This window comes from Notamacropus eugenii, chromosome 4, assembly GCF_028372415.1.
Source record: "Notamacropus eugenii isolate mMacEug1 chromosome 4, mMacEug1.pri_v2, whole genome shotgun sequence".
NCBI lineage: Eukaryota > Metazoa > Chordata > Mammalia > Diprotodontia > Macropodidae > Notamacropus > Notamacropus eugenii.
Window position 1 is genome coordinate 290,639,470 of NC_092875.1, and position 27,626 is coordinate 290,667,095.

A 27,626-nucleotide genomic window follows, 5' to 3' on the forward strand; every position below is an offset into this window, starting at 1 on the left:
TTAACAAGGGGAATCATAAAAGACCTTTCCTAGAAGGGGTCACCTGAACCAAGCCATGAAGAAAGCTTGGTAATCCGAGAGAGACACGAAAAGAATGAGCAGGTAGGTCATTTTGGCAAGAATATGGATTTATATTCTGAAGGGCCTACCTGAGGAGTTTACAATTGATCTTTGAGGCAAAGGGAGCCATCGAAGGTTCTTAAGTAATAGGTTGATATAATCAGAACTTTACTTCAGAGTATCAACTTAGCGGTTGTATAGAAAATAGATTATATTGTGGACTGAAAGCAATAAGACCCACTGGGAAGCTTCTGTAATAGTTAAGAAATCATGAGGGTATAAACCAGAGTGGTGACTATGTAAGTTAAAAAACGGGGACAGATGTGAGAAAACTGAAAAGATCCAACAAGGGATTGAATATGGAAAAGATGGTTGATGGAGGAGAAGGAGGGAATGGTCTAGAATAATTTTGAGGCTGAGAACCTAGGTAACTAGAAGGTTCAGGAAGACTGTTGAAGCAGAGGTGCTACACCTTTCCCAGGGAAAACCCAGGTGCCAACTGGCAGTTTTATTCCATACTGTACAGTTCTAGGATACAGATCCAGGGCAGAGTGAAGATGGGACTTCCCTCCAAGAACCTGAGTGGAGTACCAAAAAAAGCAACAGGTTCAGAAGAAAACAGTAGTGGCAGCGTGGCCCTGAAGACTGTCGAGAAACAACCAGGTCAGGAACTCCAGACCAAAGGGAAACCTTCACGTCTGTCACTCTGTAACTGACTGAGTGGCTGAATTCAGCAGCAGCTTACTCTTGTCCAAACCCAGGTCAAAGATGTGCAGAGCTTAGACCAAGGGGAATACAGCTGGAGTTTTCCCTCAGTCAGACCACTTTGGGAACGCCCCAAGTTTGCTGGTGGGGCCTAGTCAGAGTTGTCTCTGAGACCCTGGAACAAAATGATGCAGTATTACAAGAAAGTAGCAACAGCATCAGCTTACACATTCCCTTCAGAAGTACACAAAGAAGTTATCCTTAAATCAAGTTCAAAACCAAAAAGTAGAGTGGAAAAATGGACAAACTATTAAAAAAATCTATTAGGGTGACAGGTACACATTCAAAACACAAATCCAGAAGAGCATCAGTGCAAATAATCTATATGCAAAGCCTCATAAAAAAACACAGCTTGGGTACAAATTCAACTAGAATTTCTGGAAAAAATGAAGCAAGAGTTTAAAATGTTTTTTGGTCAATTGAATGAAAGCACTATAGGAAAAAATTGGAAAAGAAATGAGAGCTACACAAGAATTGAAAATACTTTGGCAGAACAAGTATAGAATCTTGCTCCAGCAACAAAATCTCTGAAAAAAGAATGGCTCAAAGAGAAGTCAATGACCCCATGAGATAAGACACACCAAAACAAAGTCAAAAGATGGAAAAAAAAAAAAGAGGAAAGAGAATGTGAGGCATTTCATAGCAAAAGCAACTGACTAGGAAATATATCAAGGAGAAAAAATTAAGAATCATGTGAATACCTAAACACCATGACTAAAATATGAGCCCAAACATCATATTTTGAAAAATCTTAGAAGAAAATTTTCCAGAGTTCTAGAAAGCAGAAGTCAAAATAGAAATAAAAAGAATTCACTGATCATCTTCTTTTTTTTTTTTATTTAACTTTTAACATTCATTTTCACAAAATTTTGGGTTACAAATTTTCTCCCCTTTTATCCCCTCCCCCCTCCAAACACCAAGCATTCTAATTGCCCCTATGACCAATCTGCTTTCTCTTCTATCATCCCTCTCTGCCCTTGTCTCCAACTTCTCTTTTGTCCTGTAGGGCCAGATAGCTTTCTATACCCCTTTACCTGTATTTCTTATTTCCTAGTGGCAAGAACATTACTCGACAGTTGATCCTAACACTTTGAGTTCCAACTTCTTTACCTCCCTCCCTCTCCACCCCTTCCCTTTGGAAGGCAAGCAATTCAATATAGGCCAAATCTGTGTAGTTTTGCAAATGACTTCCATAATAGTTGTGTTGTATAGGACTAACTATATTTCCCTCCATCCTATCCTGTCCCCCATTACTTCTATTCTCTTTTGATCCTATCCCTCCCCATGAGTGTCGACCTCGAATTGCATTCTCCTCCCCATGCCCTCCCTTCTGTCATCCCCCCCACCCTGCTTGTCCCCTTGTCCCCCACTTTCCTATATTGTGAGATAGGTTTTCCTACCAAAATGAGTGTGCATTTTATTCTTTCCTTTAGTGGAATGTGATGAGATAGACCTCATGTTTTTCTCTCACCTCCCCTCTTAATTCCTCCACTAATGAGTCTTTTGCTTGCCTCTTTTATGAGAGATAATTTGCCCCATTCCATTTCTCCCTTTCTCCTCCCAATATATTTCTCTCTCACTGCTTGATTTCATTTTTTTTTAAGATATGATCCCATCCTCTTCAATTCACTCTGTGCACTCTGCCTCTATGTATGTGTGCGTGTGTGCATGTGTGTGTGTGTACTCCCACTCAGTACCCAGATACTGAAATGTTTCAAGAGTTACAAATATTGTCTTTCCATGTAGGAATGTAAACAGTTCAACTTTAGTAAGTCCCTTATGACTTCTCTTTGCTGTTCACCTTTTCATGGTTCTCTTCATTCTTGTGTTTGAAAGTCAAATTTTCTTTTCAGCTCTGGTCTTTTCATCAAGAATGCTTGAAAATCCTCTATTTCATTGAAAGACCATTTTTTCTCCTGAAGTATTATACTCAGTTTTGCTGAGTAGGTGATTCTTGGTTTTAGTCCTAGTTCCTTTGATTTCTGAAATATCCTATTCCATGCCCTTTGATCCCTTAATGTAGAGGCTGCTAGATCTTGTGTTATCCTGATTGTATTTCCACAATACTTGAATTGTTTCTTTCTAGCTGCTTGCAATATTTTCTCCTTGACCTGGGAACTCTGGAATTTGGCCACAATGTTCCTAGGAGTTTCTCTTTTTGGATCTCTTTCATGTGGTGTTCTGTGGATTCCTTGAATATTTATTTTGCCCCCTGGTTCTAGACTCTCAGGGCAGTTTTCCTTGATAATTTCATGTAAGATGATGTCTAGGCTCTTCTTTTGATCATGGCTTTCAGGTAGTCCCAAAATTTTTAAATTGTCTCTCCTGAATCTATTTTCCAGGTCAGTTGTTTTTCCAATGAGATATTTCACATTATCTTCCATTTTTCCATTCTTCTCGCTTTGTTCTGTGATATCATACTTTCTCGCAAAGTCCTTAGCCTCCATCTGTGCCATTCTAGTTTTGAAAGAACTATTTTCTTCAGTGAGCTTTTGAATCTCCTGTTCCATTTGGCTAATTCTGCTTTTGAAAGCATTCTTCTCCTCATTGGCTTTTTGAGCCTCTTTTGCCAATTGAATTAGGCTAGTTTTCAAGGTGTTAATTTCTTCAACATTTTTTTGGCTCTCCTTTAGCAGGGAGCTGATCTGCTTTTCATGCTTTTCTTTCATCTCTCTCATTTCTCTTCCCAGTTTTTCTTCCACCTCTCTAACTTGATTTTCAAAATTCTTTTTGAGCTCTTCCATGGCCTGAGCCCATTGGGTGGGCTGGAACACAGAAGCCTTGATTTCTGTGTCTTTGCCTGATGGTAAGCATTATTCTTCCTCATCAGAAAGGAAGGGAGGAAATGCCTGTTCTCCAAGAAAGTAGCCTTCAATAGTCTTATTTCTTTTCCCTTTTCTGGGCATTTTCCCAGCCAGTGACTTGACCTCTGAATATTCTTCTCACACCCACCTCACCTCCTGATCCTCCCAGCCAGCCTTTGGGGACTGAGATTCAAATGCTGCTTCCAGCCTTAGGGCTTTTGGTGGGGGCAGGGCTGCTATTCAGCATGAGATTATGTTCAGGTGGTCAGGTCAGGGCAGGGCCGCCTCTCAGGCTCAGTTCCCTCAGGGGGTTTATGCACAGACCTTCTACAATGGATCCAGGCTCCTGCCCCCTTGGGGAGCCCCGGTCTGCAGCCGCCTCTCAGATTCTACCTCTGGGGGGGGGGCCCCGAATCATGGGGGCACCCCACTCCCCTCTTGATCTGCCAAAGAGACTCTCTCACCGACCCCCGTCACCTGTGGGTGGAGGGACTTGTGTGGCCACTGGAGATCCCGTCCCTGAAGCCTGCTCGGGTCTGTTTCTCTTGGTGCTGTGGCCGCAGCAGGTCTGGGCTGGGCTGGGCTCCGCGTCTGCAGTGCGACGGACCTTTTGCGAGAGGTTTGCAGGTCCCTCTGTGGGTGGAGGGACCCGCGTGGCTGCTGGAGATCCCATCCCCGAAGCCTGCTCGGATCTTTTCCTCTCGGTGCCATGGCCGCGGCAGGGCTGCCCTCAGCTCCCAGTCCCGGCGCCCAGTCCGCAGCACGAACGACCCCCCGCGAGAGGTTTGCAGGTCCCTCTGGAACAGAAATCTCCCTCGCTCCAATATTCCGTGGCTTCTGGGTGCAGAATTCGCCGTGAGTTACTGTAGCCGTTCTGTGGGTTGTGGGTTCGGAGCTATGTGTATGTGCATCTTTCTACTCTGCCATCTTGCCACTGATCATCTTCTGAAAGAAATCCCTAAGAGAAAACTTCCAGGAATGTTATAATCAAAACCCATAGTTTTCAAGTCAAAGAAAAGATACCTGAGCAGTCAGAAAGAAAGAATTCCAATACCAAGAGCCCCAGCTAGGATCATGTTAAGACTTAGCAGCCACCACTATGTAAACAAATAAAAATGAACAATGATAAACAGCTATAGAAGGAGAAATTGCTTACAATCTAACATGGGAAGATAATGTATGTGTCCACACTGAACCCTATCGTTATCAGGGGAGAAAGGGAATCTAATTAGACAGAAGGTCGGGGGGTGGTTCTGTTACATACTGATGATCATAGGAGAAGAATGGGAGATGGTAAGAAGAATATACTAGCAGGAGAAGGGAAAACCAGTCTACAAAACTGAATTGTTCAAGAAAGGGAAGAATACACATATATTCACCTGTGTACAAAAATACATCTCACTCAACCCTCCTTTCCCCTCCTAAAAAACAACTAACCCATTAACTCCCTGATGATGTACACGAACATTATTGTGAGTGCACTAAAATGTTCTGATGAATTCTCAATGAAGTTGTTATTCAGTTGTATGACAAAGTCTATGAGGTTTTCTTGGCAAAGATATCATTAAAGTGGTTTGCCATTTCCTTCTCCAGCGTGTGCCCATTTTACACTCAACAGGAAAATGGGAGAAGGGGAAGTCAGTAGGAGTGTAGTTTAAGGGATAAAATTATCCTTAAGAAAAACAAATTGTAAAGGTATTTGAATACTAATTGCTCTTTTTTTGGGGTGGCAAAGAATGGGAATGTGAGGACATGCCCATAAACTGGGTAATGACTGAACAAACTATGATATACAAATATGATGGAATATTATTGCATTATAAGTAATTATGAAGGAGACGGTTTCAGATATACCTGGGGAGATTTATATGAACTGACATAAAGTGAAGAGAACAGCAGGAGAACAAGTTAAACAATGACAATATGGGAAAGGCAAACAACTTTCACAATTCCAGAGGACTAATAATGAAACATGCTAACCACCTCCAAAAGGAGGTGTGAAGGATTCAGAATGTAGAGTGAGATACACATACACACAGAACTCAATCATTCTATTTGACTATATATGTTTTGTTTGTGTAAACACACATACACACACATTTTTAACGGGTTTTCTTTTCCTTTTGTTCTCAATTGAAGGGGAAGGAGGTTTGAGTGGGGGAGAGAGAAGGCTGATTCTCTCTATTGCGAAATTCAGGTGAGTGAGTGTTGTTTCTGTAAACACACACACACACACACACACACACACACACACAAACATACTCACCTGAATCCACCAGCATTAATTACTTTAGTAAAAACAAATTTCAAACAATTGAAAATTCTGCAAAGTAGCAATTTATGTTTGATAAACAAATATATATGTATACATATGTATATTTCTAAGTAAAAAAAACGTTCAAAATATGAAGCAAACTTAATTTCCAAAAATCACACTAATAAGAAATGCTTTAAATTCCTTTTTTAAAAAATGTAGTAAAACTAGTTCCAAAGAGATGAAATTTTTATATAAAGCAAATATTTGGCACCTTCTGTAAAGATGCCTATTCTTCCTGCAATAATTCTACAAAGTCTATCAGGATTTTAATGAACACTTAAAAGTCTTTTAGACAATTTAGGAAAGAGTTATAATAATCTGCCCTACTGAAAAAAGTCAATAATGAACACTCTAATGTTTTTTTAATAAATTTAAATATTACTGCTGAGAGAAGCAGAATGGTCTAACATGGACAGGTAGTTTTGAAGGCCACTCAATGCTTAGGCCTATCTCTCCACTTGCTATGTGATCCGGAGCAAGTCACTTAACCCAAAGTAATTTTCTTTCTTTTTTTTTAAATTTTTTTAGTAATTTTTTAACAAGTTAGGATTACAGACATTGTTGATCTGCACTGGCAGAGATGAAGTTTCCTCTATGAGAGTTTCCTACACCAACAGAGTCATAGGCCTCAATGAAAAAAAATTATCTTTGATGTTAAGTAGGATGTTTTATTTTACTTTGATATTATTCTACAATTTATAGTCATTCTATCTGCAATATTGTCCTGCAGCATTACATTTCTTTTAGCTTTTTTAATCTGAATTTTCCTTATGCACTGGACAGATTTTTATGATCTTATAACTTGCCAGGAGTAAAACTAAGCTCATGAGGTAATATTCTACAAATTAATAATTATGATAATATTAAAAGATCTCCATACACAGACCTCTAAATTTTCACAAAATTAATCCTGTAAATATAGGGTAATGTCCTACTCACTTGTGTTCATCAGGTTTTACATAATAAATTCTAGATGTAATACAATTTATTCCTCTTTCTTCCCAGGGGAGAGATTGGAAGATCATGTGAATTAATGGGCTCCAGTGAAATTTATTAAGTTTATAAGGTCTAAAGTGAATAGCCTTGATAAGCAGCATGGACAGGAAGGTTAGGGAAATGTATGGAAGTCCAGGGTCCCCAAGACTGGATCAAGATCTGTAATACTTCAACTGAACAGATATTGAGAGAGGCACCGTAGGCCTGACTGAAAAGCAACCAGAGTCCATGATTGTGCACTGCAGAAATGTTATTATTCTGTGGTTTGTTTTTTTTAAATCAGAACAATAAAACTTCAAAATATCTAAGGTATTGTTTGTTATGATCCCTTCATTCTATAGATTAAGAAACTAAGGCCAAGGGAAGAGGAGTGATTTTCTAAGGGTACAGAAACACACAGCTCTTTCTTGGCAATACTATGGGGAAGGAACAACAAACTGCAGTTTTTTGTCACAATGGAAACTCATTTAGTTACTACTTAGAAAATGAGAAATCAGGTTCCTCAATTAAAATTCCAATATTATATGTTGATATGTAAGTATATTGTAAGTTTTTCTTGTTGTGTTATCTAATATTGATATTGACCATTCTGGAACTGTTCTATCATATTCTTTAAGGAATCATATTATTATACATGAAAAATTATGTACCTTTTGTAAACTTCATTTTTTAAATGATATAATCATTTTAACTCTCCTTCATTTCTAATATTCAACTGGCTAACAAATATTACTGTTTCTACCACTGTAATATCTTTCACAGTCATCCTTGCTTCTTTTATTCATATTGCCATCACCCCAGGTTTAGGCCCTCTTTCCTGAAATGCTACAATGATCTCACAATAGATTTCACTTCCCTACCCACAAATCACTGTCAGAGTAATTTCCCCAAGGCATAAGTCTGATCAAATCATTGCCTGGATCAAGTCAGCTACCAATTGACTCATGAATTCTCAGTTACTTGGTCTGGCATTCACAAACTGCCATAGATCCCAAAACTTTAGGTTCCAAACTAAACTCAGTCTAGTCTTCTTCAATATTTATATCCAATGCTTGAACCAAACAATCTATTTGTGGTCCCCTGAACACATTCTGCATTTTGTTCATGCTTACTTCTAAAAATACCATCCCCGTATCTTCCACTACTTGAAATGCTATCCCATGCCTCAATGCCTACTTCAAAAGTTAGCTTTTTCAAGTACTGTTCCATGATTCCCCTCAGCAGAACAGATTCTACCCTCTAATAAATTCTCATCAATCAATTAATAAGCATTTAAGTGTCTACCCCATGCCAGGTATTATCCTAGGTGCTACAAATACAAAGATAAAAATGAAATAATCTATGTTTTGAAAAAGTTTATATTCTACTTAGAGAAAACATGTATATTAAATATATATATAGATTACATACAAAATAATTTTGTGAGGGAGGTCAGGAGGAGTCTGAGATAGAGTAGGGAATAAGAAGAGGCTTCACGTAGAAAAAGTGGAACTTGAGTGCATTCTAGTCTTGTGGGACAATCAGTACAAATGTATAGAGTTGAGAGAAATGTCCTATGGGAGAAGTAGCAAGTAATAAAAAAAAAACTCTGTGTGTGTGTGTGTGTGTGTGTGTGTGTGTGTGTGTGTGTCTTACCACGTGCAAGGCACTGTATTAAGCATTTTACAAGTATCTCATCTGATCCTTACAATCCTGGGAGGAAGGTGATTTTATGATCTCCATTTTGCAGATGAAGAATATGAGACAAACAGAGGTTAAGAGACTTGCCCAGGGTCATACAGCTTGTATCTGATGCTAGATAAGAACTCTTACCTTCCTGAGTTCAGGCCCGTTTTTCCAACCACTGTATCACTTAGCTGACCGACAGCAGTCTCTTTCTTTACTTTGTATTTCTCACACTTTACTTCGTACTTACTTGTGCACATATTTTCTTTGCCCTTGACTGTGAATTCCTTGAAAGTGGTTAATGTATTTTAGTCATAATCTTTGAATCCATCAATGAGTCTTGCAGCATACCTGAGCATCTTACATACAGCAACTAATCAAAAGATGTTCATCCACTGAATCAGAGATACAGAGCAGCACAATGTATAGAAAGGACCAAGGATCAAATTGGATTTAGATACTTAGATGTCCCAGGCGAGTCCCTTATCTCAGCTGTGCATCATGAGTTTCCTCAACTTTAAAATAGTGATTCTAACAGCATGTCTCAGTGTTGCTGTGAGGACCAGATGAGACAATGTAAAGTGATTTGTATATTATAATAGTGCGACAAAAATGTCAGCTATTCTTGTCATGAGTGGCCCCTTTCAAATATTCCACACTCCAGTCAAATAAGATGACTCCTCATCCAGTACACACTTTGTAGGATAGTAGTTAACACTAACACAGTTAACAATATTCCTTATGCCTGGTTTGTCCTTCCTCTCATTTTTCTGTCTGCTGAATTCCTTTAGAAAGGAATAAAAACCATGCTGTCTAAGAAAGTAGGGATACTTAGGCTAAATATTAGAAAACTTTAATAGTTACGGTGGATTCATGATCAGGTAAAGGTCCAAGTCTGAATTCTGCAACTGTGTAACGACTTTGCTCATTCAGATTTCATATGGCATGTGGTATGCACATCTCTTATAAAGCTAAAACACTATTTTGTATTTTACTTACACATGTCTATCTCCTATTTAGGCTTGCAATATCCATCTTGCCTAAACTCTGTTTTGCCATCAATATCAAGCATAGTATTCTACAAAGAATAAGAGAACCAGCTACTGCCCATCTTGAATGTTTATTGAATTTGGACCACACAACTCAATCCTTTCATTTTTTGGTAAAAAAAAAAAAACTTATAAGGTAACTTTCTTAAGGGGACATAATAGAATTAGCAGAAGAAACCAGGTTAACATTAAAAAAAAAATCAAATTAAGGAAATAAATAACTGAGTATAAATCAATATCTCTAATAAGCACTACATCTTTCCACCAACGGAAAGATGAATGTGATTAAACTGAGTAAAAATCTGGGCCTAAGGACGAAAAATTGAAACGAGATAACACATTGGAACTTTTAAGACGCATGTGACGGGTGGTCCTCAAAAAAATCTGCTAAAAATAATAGCCACTACAAAAATGATTTGCAACAATAAAATAAAACTTGCCTTGCTACAATTTCCTATTAGTAAATACTAAAGAGGAACAGGGTAGCCTAAAAAAACCCCAAACCAATGAAAGAACAGCTTATCTAAATCCAGATAAACAAGTCAACATATTTGCATATTACTGAAACAAGGAATTTTTACAATAGCAGATGAAAATTTGATCAAATCTTCCATCAGCAATTATCTACTGAGACCCTGGCCCTGGCTTACTCTTTTCTATATTGTAAGATACTACCTCTTCAAGTGCAAGAAGTTTTACTGCTGAAGGGCATGAAAAATACTTTTGCATAATAAAGTAAAGCATGTTAATAGAGTTAGGAAGAATGTAAGGTAATGTCCCTTTCACAGGTGACCATCTGATGGCTCATAGATGCAAGAGGAAAAAAACCTTGATTAATAAAAACTGTTACAAAAACCATGTGTAAACAAACAGTTTTCTGTAAGATGTGAGCAGTATGATTGCCAGAAGGGACAGAAAATGGACTTCTGGATAAATAAGGCTTAAATCACCTAATAAAGAATGGAAAGTGATGCGCTTTTGTATGTAAAAAATATGATGAATGAAAGGGGCAAAAATAATTTTTTTTTCTGCAGTAAAAATGTGTAGAAAATTCAAGTGTGAAGAGTTTTCAGAGACACTGAATGTTAACAATTTCAGTTTAAGGCCTGAGAAAGGACAGAATAGTTGTATAGCATTGTGGTTGCTGGGCTCATTTGCACTTAACTGTTTTTAAAAAGCTTAAAAAATTAAAACAAAAAATGGCAAGACAGGTAACTAAGCAAGTAACTGCTCAGAGATCATGATAAGGACTGGTTGGGTTTATAATGGATAGAAATTTGTTTGTTTAATTGCATAAATCACACGAATCACTGAATACCAGGAGTCTCTGATCTGAACCACTGAAATTTGTGAAGATTGTGAAGACGCTATGGGTGGAGGGGAAATAGAGGGGAAGAAGGAAAGAAATAGGGGTGATGGAGCTGAGGGAAGAAATCAACCAGTGCCCACACAGGTGTATGAAAAAGGCCACACATTCTCTAGATTGAGGGATCAGGCCTTTCAGAACGGCCTATTGTTCTTTGTTGCCTTGTCAGGCATGAGAGGGAAAAGCAGAAAAAGAATATACAATACCAGCTAGATAGCAGGGCAGACAGGTGACTGAATGATACAGAATCCCTTTGCACTTGTTCTACACGTAATGCCAATAAGAATACTAACTACCTAGGCCCCTTGTGAGTTAAAAGTATAGGTTGATGTTTCATAAGTTTGAGAATAGAAGGTGATAGGAGAGCACAAGTAGTTCTGTGGGGTGTGGTTATGACAATGGGCCAATGACATCAAGGTCTACAGGACAGAGTTGCTAATTACCCTTACTCAGATGCTGCCCATCTAGACTTGTGTGCACCCACTCTTGCCCACAGAAACAGAGTACATTGGTGGGAGAGTGTGATCTTGGTTTATGTGTGGATTGTGATGTCTTGATTAATCCTGCATTTGTTTTCAGTGTCCAGGATGATTATTGCTTTTGTCTTGAAATGTCTATATTTAAAGTATAATGAAGTCATCATTCTGAGGAGGAACTTGAGATCTGTCCTGGGGAGTGTTCTACTTCACAACAGGGGTTATCCCTGCACCATGAGAGATGAGTATGGCAGTGTGATAATGGTCTTTCTCTGGGAACCCAGACCTACTACTGTGAAGCGGAGCCTGATCTGAGAAAGGGAGTGGGTGGTCCACATCAGGCCTACCAAGCACACCTTACATGGGGAAGATATAAAAGTAGTATCACACACCTGGGATCAAACTAAGGAACCTGAAACAATTTAAAAGATAAGGAGCTAAATTACATAATCACTAAAACAGGTGATCAGAGATCTACTCTGCCCATCAGTATGGACTAAGAGCAGGTTTCAAATAAGTGAAATTTAAACTCAGTCTTGAAGAATAGGAGAGAAGGTCTGGAGTATAAGCTTAAAAAAAAAAAAACATTCATTAGGCCTTTATTGTGTGCAGACTATTCATCAGGACGAATGGAGATGGCCCAGCATGCAATGTGAGACCTTGGCTCTTTCAGGCTAAGGTCTTATCACAATCTTACTTTGAGTGAGACACACCCATTCAATGCACAGGCTTCTTTAAGTTACTCAAGGGATGACCCCTTTAATAAAAAAAAAAAACAAACAAACTGGGAGGGGAAGACCCTCAGGGTTCCCGGGTAAAAGAGAAACAATCCTATTTAGTTATTACATCCACTCTGTGCTAGCTGGGTGGGGACTTGCCCAGTCTATGCGCTCCAGAGTGAACTGGATTTAAGGCTTGGTCTTTGAGCAAGAAATGTAGCCAGTAAACCCAAAGCCAAAATGTTGGGATACAAATACAAGCAAGACAGACTGACTGTTCTCAAGGAACTTACATTACAGAAAGAAGATGTACAAATACAAGGTAACTGGGGGGGAGAGGGGGAGGGGAGGTGGTGAAGGGGGAAGCAGGAATAAGAACAAGATTCATGTAGTTTGAAGGAAAACAGAAATTCTAAGTGTCAGAGGTGAGGAGGCAGCGAGTCCCTTCCAGGAGGACAATACACAGCACAGGTTGGGGAGAGGGGAAATAGAGAGGGTTGTGTATAGGTAAAAGCAAGAAAGCCAGGAGAACTATACGGGAGAATGAGTAAATGGGAATAATGTACAATATGGCTGACAAGGTAGAAATAACCAGGCTGCAAAAGACTTTAAATGCCAAATAGAGGAGATTATACTTGGCACTAGAAGCAATAGGGAGCCACTTGAGTTTATTGAGCAGGGAGGGACTCTTTGGTAAAATCCCTTTGATAGTTTTCTGCATAATGGATCAAAGAGGAAGAGAGTTGGGGTAAGGGAGGCCAACTAGGTAAGAGGAAAGGAGGGCCTGACTTAGAGTGACAGCTGTACAAGTGGAGAGGAGACAGTGAGAGATGTCAAAGAGGTAAAAACATCTGGCAACTGACTAGAAATGTGAAGTGTGAGTGACTGGGGAGTTAAAGACAGTGAAGTTGTAGACTAGAATGACTGGTGTTTTTGACAGAAATAAAGTGGTTCAAAAGAGGGGAGGGTTTTGAAGGAGGGAAAGATAATAAATTGTGTTTTGTATGTACTCAGTTTGAGATACCTATAGTAACATCCAGTTCAAAATGCCCAGTAGGTGAGAAAATTGTGGGGTCTGAGTGAACAAGACTGACTCCCCTTCTGTGACTCAATTCTGGATCTAGCTCAGTTCCCTTTCTATTCAATTCTGGATCTAGTCCAATTTCAATGCTGAGAAAACTTTATTCAATTGTGCGAACTATGAGAAAATCTCACTGCATTGTTTGAACCTAATCCTGCATGTCAGGGAAACTGGACTACCTCTACCTGCTGTTCACAGACCCTTAATCAAGAAAAGAGGTTATGCTGACTAGAAACGTAGTCAGACCCAAAGATCGATGCAGGAGGTTTCTTACAATTGCATAATTCAAGCCACTTACTTGTTTTTGTTTTTTGTGAAAACTGGTCCTACAATGATCAATCAGTTGTTTCCAAGTTCCTTTGATTATTTACACACACTTGGTGGGAAGGGGGCACCTCCTTTTCTAACTTCAGGGAACTGCACCTGTTCACTCTCCCCCTTCTAACTTAGAAAGTCCCTAATTTTTCCTCCAATTAGAAAACAGATTACTGAATATATCCTAGTTAATTCCTTTTAATTAACTGACCTTATTTGATTAATTGTTTTTAACATATAAAAGTCTGTCCCTGTATTCGGGGTCCAGGGCTAAGCTGAGGAGGTCTGGTCCTGGTTTGCTGATCAAGTGGCATGCATTGCTTAATAAATAGATATGCTCAGAAGACTGAACCTTTGTTCCCCAGTCATCTCATCTTTTACCTGCCACATAGGCAAAATGATGCAAGACAGACACTCAGAAGAGATTAAAGCTGAACGTAGAAATCTGGGAATAATCTGAATAGAGATGCTAACTAAACCAATGGAAGTTGAAATGGTCATCAAACACATGGAGAAAGGAAAGCTCTTGGTGGGGGGAGGGAGGGATTATAGGAATTTTCTGGACAAAGAGGGAGTTGGAGAGGAGTAGGAAGTAAGATAGGCTAGGCAGGATGCTGCCCTTTTTTTTTCCTGGTTAGCACAGCAAAGCATATTTCCTTTAATAAAAAGGAATTTGCAGTAAGTAATATTACTTACAAAAAAGAAGGAAAATCACTTGAAAACTTTGTATAGATGAACTGAACTAAATGATTTGAAAAAAAATTTCAAGAGATGTCTCAAGGAGGATAAACATTTCCCACATTTCATTTGATATACTAGAAATAAGGACTTTTAAAAATGTGAAAATATTAAATGGGGAACCTGAGGAAAAATATATCTTAGATTCACAGACTTTTGGAGCTATAATGAGTAATATGGATAATTTGGTTTAATATCATTACTTTACACACATAGAGTCAGAGTCCCAGAGAGATGTAATATGACTTTGAGAGGCCACACAGCTAATTGGTGGTAGAAGTGGGACAAGACCTTACATGTCATAAATTGACTTGTAATACTGATACAGTAAATAAATGGCAGATATGGAATATAGCATTCAAAAATTCCAAGCTCTTCATAACTGTTCTCACTATAATTTGCTGCAGTAGACATAACTATATTTTCATTTGATTTGTAACCTATATAATTTTATATTGGCTGAGGTTTGTTGCTTTTATTGTATCTGTTTGATAAAATAAAAAATGATACAGCAAAGAAAAATATTGCTTCACCAATGTAACTGTATGTAAATTAAACTGACGCTGAATTATTTGGATATTTTACATAAGATAATTACCACCTCTTCAATGCTGAGTTTAGTCTTGAAATTTAAAAAGAAAAAAGGCCTCCTTTGAGAGTCACTATTATGTTAACTAAATGCACATTCATACATTATATCATGCAGCATTTTAATGATGCATGTACTATATTCATTTATCAGATGTAGTCTTAAATCCTGGATAAGCTTACTCTTCCCCCCAGGAACAATAACACTATGACCAAAACAGTATTTAATAATTTTAAAAAAGCATTTTTTCTCATGATTAAAAACTATATTTACTTTTTTGTATTTTACATTCATGAACCTTTTCTTGTTGTTTTTGCAAGAATATCTTTGAGTAGAGGGAAAGCTTATCCATGAGACTCAATCAAACTGCTATGAAACCACATTACTGTATTATGGATAGAAATTTGAACTCTGAGAAAGGGAAGATAAAATTGAATTCATAGAGCAAAGAAAAGAATTTCCTTCTCTGTGCCTTCTTCATCCTCCTAATTCCTTTGTACATTTCTAATTCCCTATTATTTTTCTCTTTTGGTATTCCCCAAAAGCCAAATGAAAAAAAAAAACAAACTACTGTGGTAATTCCTTTTTAAAAAAGTGAACATTTTTGCAGATAATGACCAAGACTGGAAGGACTAGAAGGTGCCTCTATTGTCTCCTCCAGCCTGCCTCCCTTAAAGAAACAACTCCTCCTTGACCTCTTCCCTCTACCTACAATCCAGAAATCTAATACAAATTAATTAGATTTCCAGTTTCAAAGCAAAGAACAAAACCCAATTTCTTCAGGGAACATGTTGAGATGTCACACCCCAAATGGGAAAAAAATATTAATATTACATTCCATGCTTATTTTTTCATGCAAGTAATTATTATGCATCTTCCCACCTACACCCCCCTCCCAGATGTGAATAAAAAGCATTAGTGATCTAGCAGTACAAATGAATTAAAAATTCAAGCAAAAACAGACAATGGCATTGTTAAAGCATCTGGGTTAAATTGCTCTACATCACTGGCATGTCTGCGTATAAATTTGAAAGTAAAATTTCAGCTTCGTTTTTGATGTGAATAGCAGATCAGAATCTGGGCCTCTAGCAAAAAAAAAAAAATTAACTAAAGAAAGGGAATCTTAAAAAAAAAACCCATAAGAAATCATGTTCTTATGGATAGAGAGAAACCCGTTCATTTTCCTTTTACATATTAAGCTAGCTGATAGCAATTTTTACAACTCTTATTAAATCATGTAACACCTGAAAACCTTGTTTACCTGTTTATTAAGTAACTATGAAATGAGAACATAAACCCAGGGGTTTTTCTTACAAAAATGTATCAGGATGGAGGCACATCAGTCAAAGCTCAGGGGACATCCCTTTTAATTGTTCTAACTCTAGCAGCAGCAGCAGAACTGGCACTGATTACTTGGAAGATTTAAAAAATTCTATGCAACACACTCCTCTTTGCCTCTTAAATTAAGAGTGAAAGAAACCAATATAGTCCAAGTACATATTTTTTTTAACAGTCCTGTGAATCATATGTACCAGCTCTGAAAAACTTATTGAGATGAGGTTGCATTTTAAAAAACCAGAATGCAAGTGTATGTGTTCCAGATTACACATCTACTAAAAAAAAATGTGCCAGTGATGTGAATGGAATAACATGATACTTATATACTTGCCAATTTAAAAATAAGCAAATTAAACTTTTATTCAATACACATGTTAGAACAAGTAAAGCAAGGTCACGACAGCATAATTTATCAGTTACTCTCATGTTTGGTCAAGCATGAGGGTAGCTCTTTTTTCTTCCAGCTATATTCAAAGCAACAGAATTTTTGACTAAAATGGAACATGATACTTTTGTGCTAGTTTTATAATTAACTTCTATTGTTTCAAAATTAATAAAGTCACCCATTCTGAAAACTACAAATTTTTCAGGAGACAAAACACAGTTCTAATTATCTCCACAACAAATTTTAATATTCAGATGAGCATACCAACACAAGTTAAAAAATTTTTATGTATTGAAGAAATTAATGTGTCTAGGTGTCATGATTATCAAATACAAATTTGATATATACAGAGCAAAGAAGTCACTGAAATAATAACAGATAATTTGTAGACAGATATTTTGAATCAAGCATTACAGGGAAAGTTCAATAGCCTCTCAGTGGTTTTAGGAGGTAAAATAGGAAAAAATTATGCATCTACACCCAACTAAAATTAGAAAAGCTACCATATGGCTCTACGAAGCCTGCAGCACATTCTTATTCATTAGGAAGCATTCTACTAACATAAAAACACAAGGCCCATCCTGGACTCTCCAAATGTGTTTATCTTTTCAACATTAATGCACTATGTATCATCAAGCTGCTGAAATCTCCTGCCGCGCATATTTAAAAAGCACAGCTGCATTTTTTCTTGTAGTGGAAGCTAAGAGTAAACCCTTGCCTTACTTTCTTCTAACTATATACAGCCTCCTCTCAGCAAATCATGGCTTCTCTTCAGCTGTGAAGAAACAGAAAAATGAACCAATCCCACCCCTATATGAGCACCAGAATCTCTTAACTCCTTACCAGCAAGATTCCCACTACTCTCTGCCACAGACAGCTTCATTTTAACCACTCACTGGTAATATACAAATACTAATGCCAGCACCAAGAATGAAGAAAGAAGTCTGAAACTCTTTTATAATGAATATATGTAATAATTTATAATGTAAGTGACAAAGTTTGACTTGTTATTTTTGCTAATATATTTAGCTCAAATAGCAAAAATCATGATCATTTTCAAACATTATTCAGTCATAAATTTCACTCATAAAAGTGAAAATGTGAGGCTGGGTACTGAACATTTTAGAGACTTATTCCAGCATTTATCAAACATGACAGACGACTTATCTCTTCAACATAGACTCCTGAGAACCTAGGAGGAGAGGGTGGTCAACAGTGTCAAATGCGGCAGAGAGGTTAAGAATGACGAGGACTGAGAGAAGACTGCCAGACTGTATAATGAAAACTCGGTGATAACTTATGAGAGAATACTTTACGAGAGAACTGCTAATGATATCGGAAGTCAGGTTGTGAAGGTTTGAGGAGTGAGAGGAAAGTAAGGCCAATGAGTGGAGGAGTAGCATATCATCAATGATCTGATCGTGAGAGCCACAGTAGAAGAGACGCTGAAGTGATGTATGATCAGAAAAAAGAATAGGGCCAATGTTTGAGGCAGTTTTAAGGGTTGAAACTGGTTTCAAAAAAAAAAAAAAAAAAGCAAACATAACAATAGCCAGCATTTATTTAGCAAGTTAAGATTTGCAAAGTGTTTTTCACACTATCTAACTCGATTCTCAGAACAACTCTCATAAGACAGGTGCTGCTGTTATCTCCATTTTACAGACAAGGGGTCTGAGTCAAAGATAAGGTGGCTTGCCCAAAGTTGAACAGACATTAAAGGACTAAATTAGGATTTGAACTCTGGTACTCCTGATTTCAAGTCTAATACTCTTTCTCCTACACCTCTAAAAAAGAAAAGGGCCTCCTTACATGCAGTGACTAGAGAGACCCAGAAGGATTTATGGAGAGAAATGGATGAGGGTTACAAAGGATGCACACCACAGAACCAATGACTTAGAACCAGAAGGGATATTTTGTAGTCCAACATGTCATTTTACAGATGAAACTGAAGCCTAGAGAGATTAAGTCATTTGCCCAAAGTCAAATGAGAGTAACTGGTGGAGCTAGAATTTGAACACAGGTCTTCCACATCCAGTGCTCTTTCCATTATGCCATACTACCTCTCTTGAAGGACATATTTGAGGCATGGATTGGAAAAAGACAAATTTAGAGTTTCCAACTGTAGCACAATGCTCATCATAGAGAAGGAAATAAATATGTTTGCTGAATAAAACCCTGCAATTTGTGATTCTTTACTCTCTCAAATCAATCCTCTCCTTATTGATCCCACTGCAATACCTGACAATGTTGCTTCTCCTCTCATTCTACCTGTCTTCCCACTTCTTCTCAGTCTCATTTGTTGGTATACTATCCATGACACCCACTAGCAAGAGGCAGATTGCAAGGCACTGTCCTGGGCACACTCATTTTTTCTTTCTACAGTCACTCCTGGTGAAATTTTTCAACTCCAAGGAGTTAAAAAATGCAGATGTATCCATATACATCTAACAATATGTCTAGTGGTCAGTACCACATTACCAATTACCTACTGCATATTTCAAACAGGAAGCATCTCAAACCCAATATGTCCAAACCAGAACTCTCTCTCCCTCCTCAGTTACCAGTCCATTCCTCTTCTAAGCTTCTTTCTCTATTATTATCAAGGGCTCCACTATCCTTTTAGTCATAGTTTCACAACCTTGGTGTCATCCCTGACTTTTCCCTCTCAACTCTACAGGTTCAATTGGTTGCCAAACATTGTCATTTCTATTTCTATGAGATCCCTCCTCTCCACTCTCACAGCCACCACCCTAGTTTAGGTTCTCATCACCTCTCACCCTCACAACCGAGAGCCTCCTTTTCAGACTCATGCCCTAGCTCTCTCCCTTCTTTAATTCACTGCACCCACAGTTGCCAAAGTAATTTTTTGGAAGTACAAGTCTGAACATGTCACCCTCATCTTCCTCAATAATTCAACAGCACTTTCTTTAAGATATTTTAGTGGTTCCCTATTGCCCTTAGAATCAACCATAAATTTCACTGTTTGGCACTTAAAGTTCTTCACAATCTGACCCCTTTCCATCTTCCCAGTCTTCTATTCTACTCTTCTCTATGCATTCTGTGTGCCACCCAAGCTGGAGTATTAGCTGTCTTGTCCACACAATGCTTCATTACTAGTCTCTGTGATTTTGCACTAGCTGTTCCCCATATCCAGAATTCACTATTTCCTCATCTCTGCCTTCTGGAACCCTTAGTTTCTTTCAAGACTTATTAGTACGACAGTGAAACTCACAGAAACCCTGTGATGTAGATGTGCCCCATTCTTTAGAAACATTTCTTGGCTTTCTTACCCAATTACTGGGATATCCTCTCCTCAAAATACTTTGTATTCATTTTGTATATATTCTGTATCTTCTTATTTGAGCAAAACTGTTTTTTAAAAAAGGCTGACATGCCCCACTCAGTCACCGAAAAAATTGGGAAAGGCAATTTAACCCTACAGACTTAAAACTTAATTGAAGGCTAGTGCTGTACTTATGCAATACACCATTTGCTTGCTTCCCAAAGGAATTGGTTGGCTTTTCTCCTTTTATGTTGTATCAGTGAATCACTGGACAATGTGTTACCCAGATGGTACGAGAGTAATACCAGTCATTGGCCCTTTATAACCAAAGAAAATATTTGGCTGCCTACAGTAGTTCTGTAGTGCAGGTTGGTACATGACCTCAATCTTTTTCAAGCTTATCATAATGATATTGCACTATGCTGAATCAGCAAAGACATTCATAATCTCCTGTATCTATGGGTATACCTCACAGGGGTGGTATTAGATTTAGAGATAATACAAGTTAAGCATGTGGAGCTTTACAGAGAAAAAAATGCTAAGTAATAATGATATCTTGCATTTATAATAATAAACAAACTCAAATATTAAAGAGTCTTAATATCACCAGTTATAAACAGAAACCAAAAGAAATAATTTTCTGTAATGATGAAAACTCAGGAATAATTAATATTCAACAAAAATTTAGAATTCTGACTGCATATCAGAGTCTATTCTAGAATACAGCAGAAGATAGACAGCCCAAACAAAAATGAGGTACTCTTTTAATCAAACGAGAAAAAAAGTTTTCTCCCCTTGTCTGGAACTGTAATTTCTTTGGTGTTATAGGGAATTACAAGTGAAAAACTCTTTATACCAATAATCTGCAACTTACAGTTGTATACAGTGGCACTGAGATTAAGTGACTAGGACTTGAACACTATCCTTCCTGACTGAAAAGCTGGGCTTTCTAACCATTTGCCCTATCATCTCTCAGAGAAAAAAAATTGAAAGTGTTGTGGGCAACGGAGAAGAGTACAATGTATAAAACTATTTTGAGACATTGATAGCTATGATTTAAATTTAGCAACATTTTTATAGTTTTCTCTACCACATAAAGAACCAATATTTAAAATCAAGGCCTGTATTAACAACAGTACAATGAGATTTTTTTTCCTCTATTGGTTTATTACTCTTGAAATTGGAAATTAAGCAAAGACTGGAATTGGATAAAATAAAATTTTCCTTCCTGATGAATTATAATTACCCTTCCCCATTCTATTACTACTAGAATGATGTAACTGATTTCTGTTAATTGCCAAATTTTCTAGATATTTGTCCACTAGACTATAAATACTGAGGCCATATCTGCATGGACAAACCAAAGCAGAGCAGCACAGGACATTAAAGCCCACTTTTGTGTTTCCATAGTCACTTTTACAGAGGTCAACTGGGTTTAAATGGCAGCACCAGGTTTGTTGGCACTATGGTTTAACTGAGAGTCACTCATCTAGAATTTTAGAATTGGGCTTATTCAGCAACTATAACCTAATAGCAGATAGCATTATGAACCAAAAACAGGGTAGTTCCCCAAATGAATTTGCATAGGGACAAATAACCCTACTGACTCAAAATGCTCAGAAAAGCAAGACAAAAGACTTCCTGGACCACAGAGTACTAAAATTCCTCTCAAAGTACCAGAGATGGACAAGTGGCTTGGTAAAAGAAGCAAAAATGGGGGAAAATACTGTATTAAGATTCAGTATGACATCTCTGGGAATGCTGGGAAATGATGCAAGACAAAAGAATCTAGTTCTGAAATTTAAACTTATAAGCATAGGAGGTTTTTATTTATTTAAATAGAAGCTTTTGTTTTGAGAACTCAGTGCAGGAAATAGCATTACGCTGGATGTTGAATGGTGAAAGACTTTTATTCAAAGAATTCAACTGCTTTCAACAGACAATGACTGTGGCAAGATCTGATTATTTAACTCAAAATAAATTTCAATCAACATACCAGAAACAATGAATATACCTCATGATGCTAAAGGGGCCTAATTAGTTCTCTGAAATATAACAGCTGAAAACTTTGGAAAATAAAAATGTGAAATTTAATGATTTTTTATATTATACTCTAAGGATAAATTCAAGTGCCAAGATAATTAGGCATATATCTCTTAAATTTAAATTGAGAACATAGTCTATATGAAAAACAACTGTTCATATTGCATCAAATTTAAGCTGATTCTAGAATTAAAAAAATGAAGAGAAAATGCAACATTTTTTAGCTATAAACATGCAAGTTGAATGAGGAATTTTAGGATATACACTTTTCAAACAGAAGCATGCAATTTTTACGAAGAGATTCATTCAACACACTAACCATTAACCATGCATCAATGGGTCTTTTATCCCACTGCCCAGAAAGTCATGGGCTATAGGAAGAGGGGCTTCTAGCAACACGTGCACTAAAACAATCAGAAATTACAGAGCATAGTAATAAGGTCCAGAGACTCTGAGGGCCCCAAATGTCCCAAGATGCCACAGAGGGCCCTAAAGACCCACCCCTCTGAACCTCAAAGATGGAAGGAAGTCAGAGTAAGAACTTAGGAGAACAAGTAGGACCTATCACCCCATCTGAAAGCTCAGCAAGAAGTGGAACCTAGTCATGACACAAAGCTCCCAATTTAGCAACTAATACTTCAGAGATGAGTAAATCAAAGAAAAATACAAAACATAATTTAAAAAATGCTGCAAATCTAGATCCATAATAACTTTAAGCAGAGACTCAAAGGAGAAAAGAAAGATTTTCCACCAGGACTAATTGAATACTTAGAATAAATGAAGAGATTTTTGAAAAATGTAATAAAAGCTCTGAAGAAAAGAATTAGGGGGAGAATTAAGTACCTTAAAAGAAAAAGTAGTAAACTTTAAAGAAGAAATAGACTCTCTGAAAACTATATTAGACCAAAAAGAAATCAATGACTCCATGAGACAGCAAGAAATATTAGGGAAAAAAATGAAAGAAAAGTCAAAAGACTGCAAAGAACTAACCTAGAAAACAGGTCAAGGAGAGATTTAAGACTCCTTAAGAACAATGATATTTTTTTCCAATTCTGGATACTACAGTTCAGGAAATCATAAATAAAAGTCTAATTTTATTGGAAACAGAAGGAAAAGTGAAGATAGAATTTACCCATAACCTTCCTGAAATAAACCCCAAAAGGAAAACTGCCGAAAATATCATAGCCAAAATTCAGAATTCTTTTATCAAAGAAAAAATATAAGTTTAAATGAAGATTCACAAGCAAGGAAACACAGTCAGAATCAAACAAGACCTAGCAACTTCTCTGTCATACAAAATTTTGAAATACAACCTTCCAAAAGGCAAAAGATATAGAATTACAAGATAGAAATACCCTCAAAAGCTAAGCATAATTCTTTCAGGGAAGAAAATGAACATTTAATGAAATGGAGTAACTTAAAACATTTCTACTAAAAACGCCAGAGATGAGCACGGACTTCAAAATACAGACTTAGAGCTCCTGAGAAACTTAGCAAAGGACATTTATGAGAGCCTTATGTCGATGTAATACTAGTATTTTAATGGGAAGAAAGATGTGGCGTACAGAACCTTAATGTCTTCAATGCTACTGGGGGCATAAAAATAAGAAAAAAAATTGGTTCCTGGCTGTGGATCGGTTCTGTTCACCAGAGTGTGAAGAGGGGAAAGAGGTTATAAGGAGGGGGAATATATGATAATTATCTCTTCCATACTGTGACTTTCCCCTTGGTTTTTGATATGTACAGTGGATTGGCATAAGAAGTTAAATGGGAATTTTTGAGGAGTTTTCTGGATGCTGTAGACAACACAGAAAAACATTAGAAATTCAAAAATGCATAAAATATATTACAGTACTGTGTAGTATCAACATACTTTATCTTTTAATACCATAATAATTCAGACTTCTTTTCTGGTATGAAGTGAGGGCTAAAAAATTTTACACAGATTTTCCAGATCTTTGGGGCACCACCTCCTAATACTATAAGGTGGTACAACTTTCCTATCTCCTATAATTGGAGTCTATAAGAAAAATAAACAAACATGGAGGAAGGGAACAGAAATTATAATGAGCACATGATGAACATCATTCTTATCTGAAATGAACACAGAAGATTGAACTGGGGCACACAAAGAATTCTGTGTAATAATACATCAAACTTAAAAAGGAAACATGGAGGGACAGAGATAGTGTTGTTAGGAATAATACTGAGGAAAGCACAGCTGTAAACAAAATAGTTTCCTGATCCTTAAGGGGAAAATGAAAGGGTGGGTGGGTGGGGGGAAGTCCTGCAGGAGAGAAGATTTAGAAGAAAAGAACCAGAATGTTAAGGGAATCTGCGTGTCATACACACCTTTTTAAAGACTTTTAAGGAACAGCTGAACAAACTGTGGTATATGAATGTAAGTGAATGCTACTGAGAAATGATAAAAGGGACATTTTAAGACAGGGATCAGTAAATTCATTCAGTAAAGGGCCAAAAAGAAAATATTTAAAGCACTAAAGTCCATGAGGAAAAATCCAAGGATATCATAGGTACTTATAACAAAAGAGAAAACAAATTTTCACAAATTTTTTGGTTGTAAAGTGCAATTTTAAAAATACATGTCTATTGGTGGAAAAAAATGTAATTTTTTTGGAGGGGAATAAAATTTTGCTTAAATGAGATTCATTTGTAACAGTTCATCTGTTAATGATCATCTTTAATGAGGTTTTATGTATTACATCTTTGAAAATGCCTTTTCACACAAATAGGCACAGCCAAAAAGTGATATCAATCCACAAGTACAGGATTTTAACTGAGCCTAAAGGGAAATAGTTTTAAATAAGCTTAATTTTTCTGGACACATTTCTTCAACTGCTACACAATCAAACATGATTTAATTAACACACTATTGGTAAATGGCTTTTCTTGCTTAGCTAGCAAACGAGCCAAACTTAGTTTGGTTGCAGCCTCATTTTCATTTTTTTTAATGTTAAGAAATTCTGCTGTAAAGAGATTCTGTTCTGAACTTTCTAATTTTTCTAACCATTTGCTTTTCTGTGAGTTGGAAATACTTTGATGGAAGTTTAGTTTGGCAATATCAGTACATAGTATTCTTTTAGCTCAGGGAGTCACTGCAAAATAAATACAATGTTTTACTATCTGATTATGAAATATATATATATATATATATATATATGCTTTATTATGCCTTAAAAGCACAACATTTAAAGTTCACTTTTTCTTGTTCTGACATGATGAGTAAGCAATGGTAATAAAAAAATGGTGCAGTATAGCAATACATGTGGCACTAAAAATGCTGTCAAATTCTGTCTTCCTGTGAACTGTAGTGCTCTGAAAAGCAGCAGCATCCATGAAAGTAGCACGTAAGGTCTCTGGTTATGATCTCTGCCATAATTAAGCAACTTGGCCATTATAGTATGAAAGCAGCCAGAGACAATATATAACTGAATGAGTATGGCTATATTCCAAAACAGATCAACAAATAAAAAAAATAAACTACTTCATGGATATTGAAATTTGAATTTCATATAACTTTCACATGTCATAAAATATTATTCTTCTTTTGATTTTTTCAACCATTTAAAAATATAAAACCCATTCTTAGCTCATGGGCCATACAAAACAGTGAGTAGTCAGATTTGGCTCTGGCCAAATTTGCCAGTCCCTGATTTAAGAGAAAACTGGGCAATATGAACTAATGCTGAATATGAGAGCAATGATATCATGATGAAAAAAACTCAAGAACTCTGATCAAAGTAATGACTAATGCAGTCTTCAGAGGATCTATAATAAATTATATTACCCCTTTTCTGAAAAAGAGGTAATGGACATAAATGACAAAGTCACGTTTTTCGTATGTTTACCCGATAGATTCATTCTGCTTGACTACGCTTATTTGTTACGAGTTTCTCTTCTCCCCACTTAATTCTATCTAGTATTTGGGGCTCTCAGAGGGAAGAGAGAAGAAAGAAAGGGAGACAAAGAGAAAGAATAAATATTCCTAAAATGAACAGAAGAGAAAGAAGTTCAAGAAGGAAAAATAAACAGGATAGTTTTGAAAGTAATATACTTTTCATTTCACACCACTTGCTTTAAAATGAGGAATCAGAACTTCAAATCCTAGGTGACTGAGTTCTTGAATAGAGATGGTGTGGAGGATAGGATCTGACATAAGCATAGCATAAAGTTGTCACACTGGAAGAAGGTGAAGAAGAGTGATAGGAAAAGAAATACAAAATGCTGAATGGTGAACTGACACTTGAATATTAAAAATGCACTTTGGGTATATAAACACCTAAAAGTATCTCTAAAACCTTGACACCCCCCCCCCCCAAAAAAAAGAATCTAAGAATAATACACTAAATTTTATATCATGTTAGCCTGACAACTGGTTAAAATTTTTAAAATCCTCTTACCACTTTCTCCAACTGAGAATATGAGAAAAACATAACCCATTACAAAAATGTATAGTCCATCAAGACAATTTTCACATTGACCATATCCAAAAAAAATTCTGGCCCATTCTGAGCTCATTACTTTTATCAGGAGGTAAGAATATTTCATCAATAGTCCTCTGGAATTATGGTTGGTCATTATATTGATAATTCAGCATAAGAGTATTCAATCACTTTTATAAACCATAAGTTGTCTGTCCATTCCCCAGTTTATGAGTAAGTCCTCAGATCCCATTCTTTGCCTCCTCAAAAGAGTTATAAATATTTTTCTCTGTCCTTTGTTTGCTTGAGACTAATCCTTCTCTTAATCTATTCTAATTTCTCCTCCCTCCCTCCTTCTCTTCTTTTCCCTATTTCCCAGCTGAGTAGAATACATTTCTATACCCAACTCTGTGTGTTATGTGCATGTGTACGTACACGTGTCATTTTCTTTTTTTTGACCAGTTGATAAGAGCTGAAATGACATGTGATTTTTTTTTTTTAAGAAACTTTAAATCAACTTTTTTGGCATGACAAAGCTAGGACAATTACAAAATCTGTTCTTTTTCTCTCTCAATTGCCAATTCAAACATATGATTAAAAAGTCACACTTTTCTTAGTTTATGTTTCATTTTTTCTTGTTATCTTTAAGTTTAAACTTTCTCTGGAGTTATGGAGAATATTGGTGATTCTTTTAGTTCAAAATCAACCAAACAAAAATTCAATCAATTCAACAAAAATGTATTACACATCATTACTTGAATACTACGTTAGTTTAGGGATTCAAAGACAAAAAGAAAATAATGGCTGCTTTTAAGAACCTTCTATTCTATTGGAGATAAATGAAATAACATAAAAACAAGCAAGTTAGTTAAGCAAACAAAATCACAAGCACATTTATAAGAAGAGAAAAAGAGTGGGTTGTATGCTCCAGGTAATCACAGTTTTACAAAGGTCTGATTAATGATGTTACTGGGAGTGGCACAGGAATGCTTAGCCCTAATTCACTGCCATTCTTATGCCTTCTTTTTCCTCCTCTCTCAATTTCTCCATGACTGATGCAGAGAAACAAACATTCAGGACTCCACTATTGGTATAATAGAAAGTGCTGCAGTATCTGGAGAGCTGGAGGGATTATACACATATATATATTTGGCTTAAGGAGGGAATAACATGCACAGTCAATCTGGTATGAAAA

At 36.7% G+C, this 27,626-nt stretch overlaps 1 protein-coding gene across 24 annotated transcripts in view; it reads right to left on the reverse strand.

The window, feature by feature from the left end:
* Positions 1 to 27,626, reverse strand: part of NCOA2 (nuclear receptor coactivator 2) — a 346,666-nt gene that overhangs the window by 73,016 nt on the left and 246,024 nt on the right. The gene's annotated exons all lie outside the window — the stretch shown is intronic.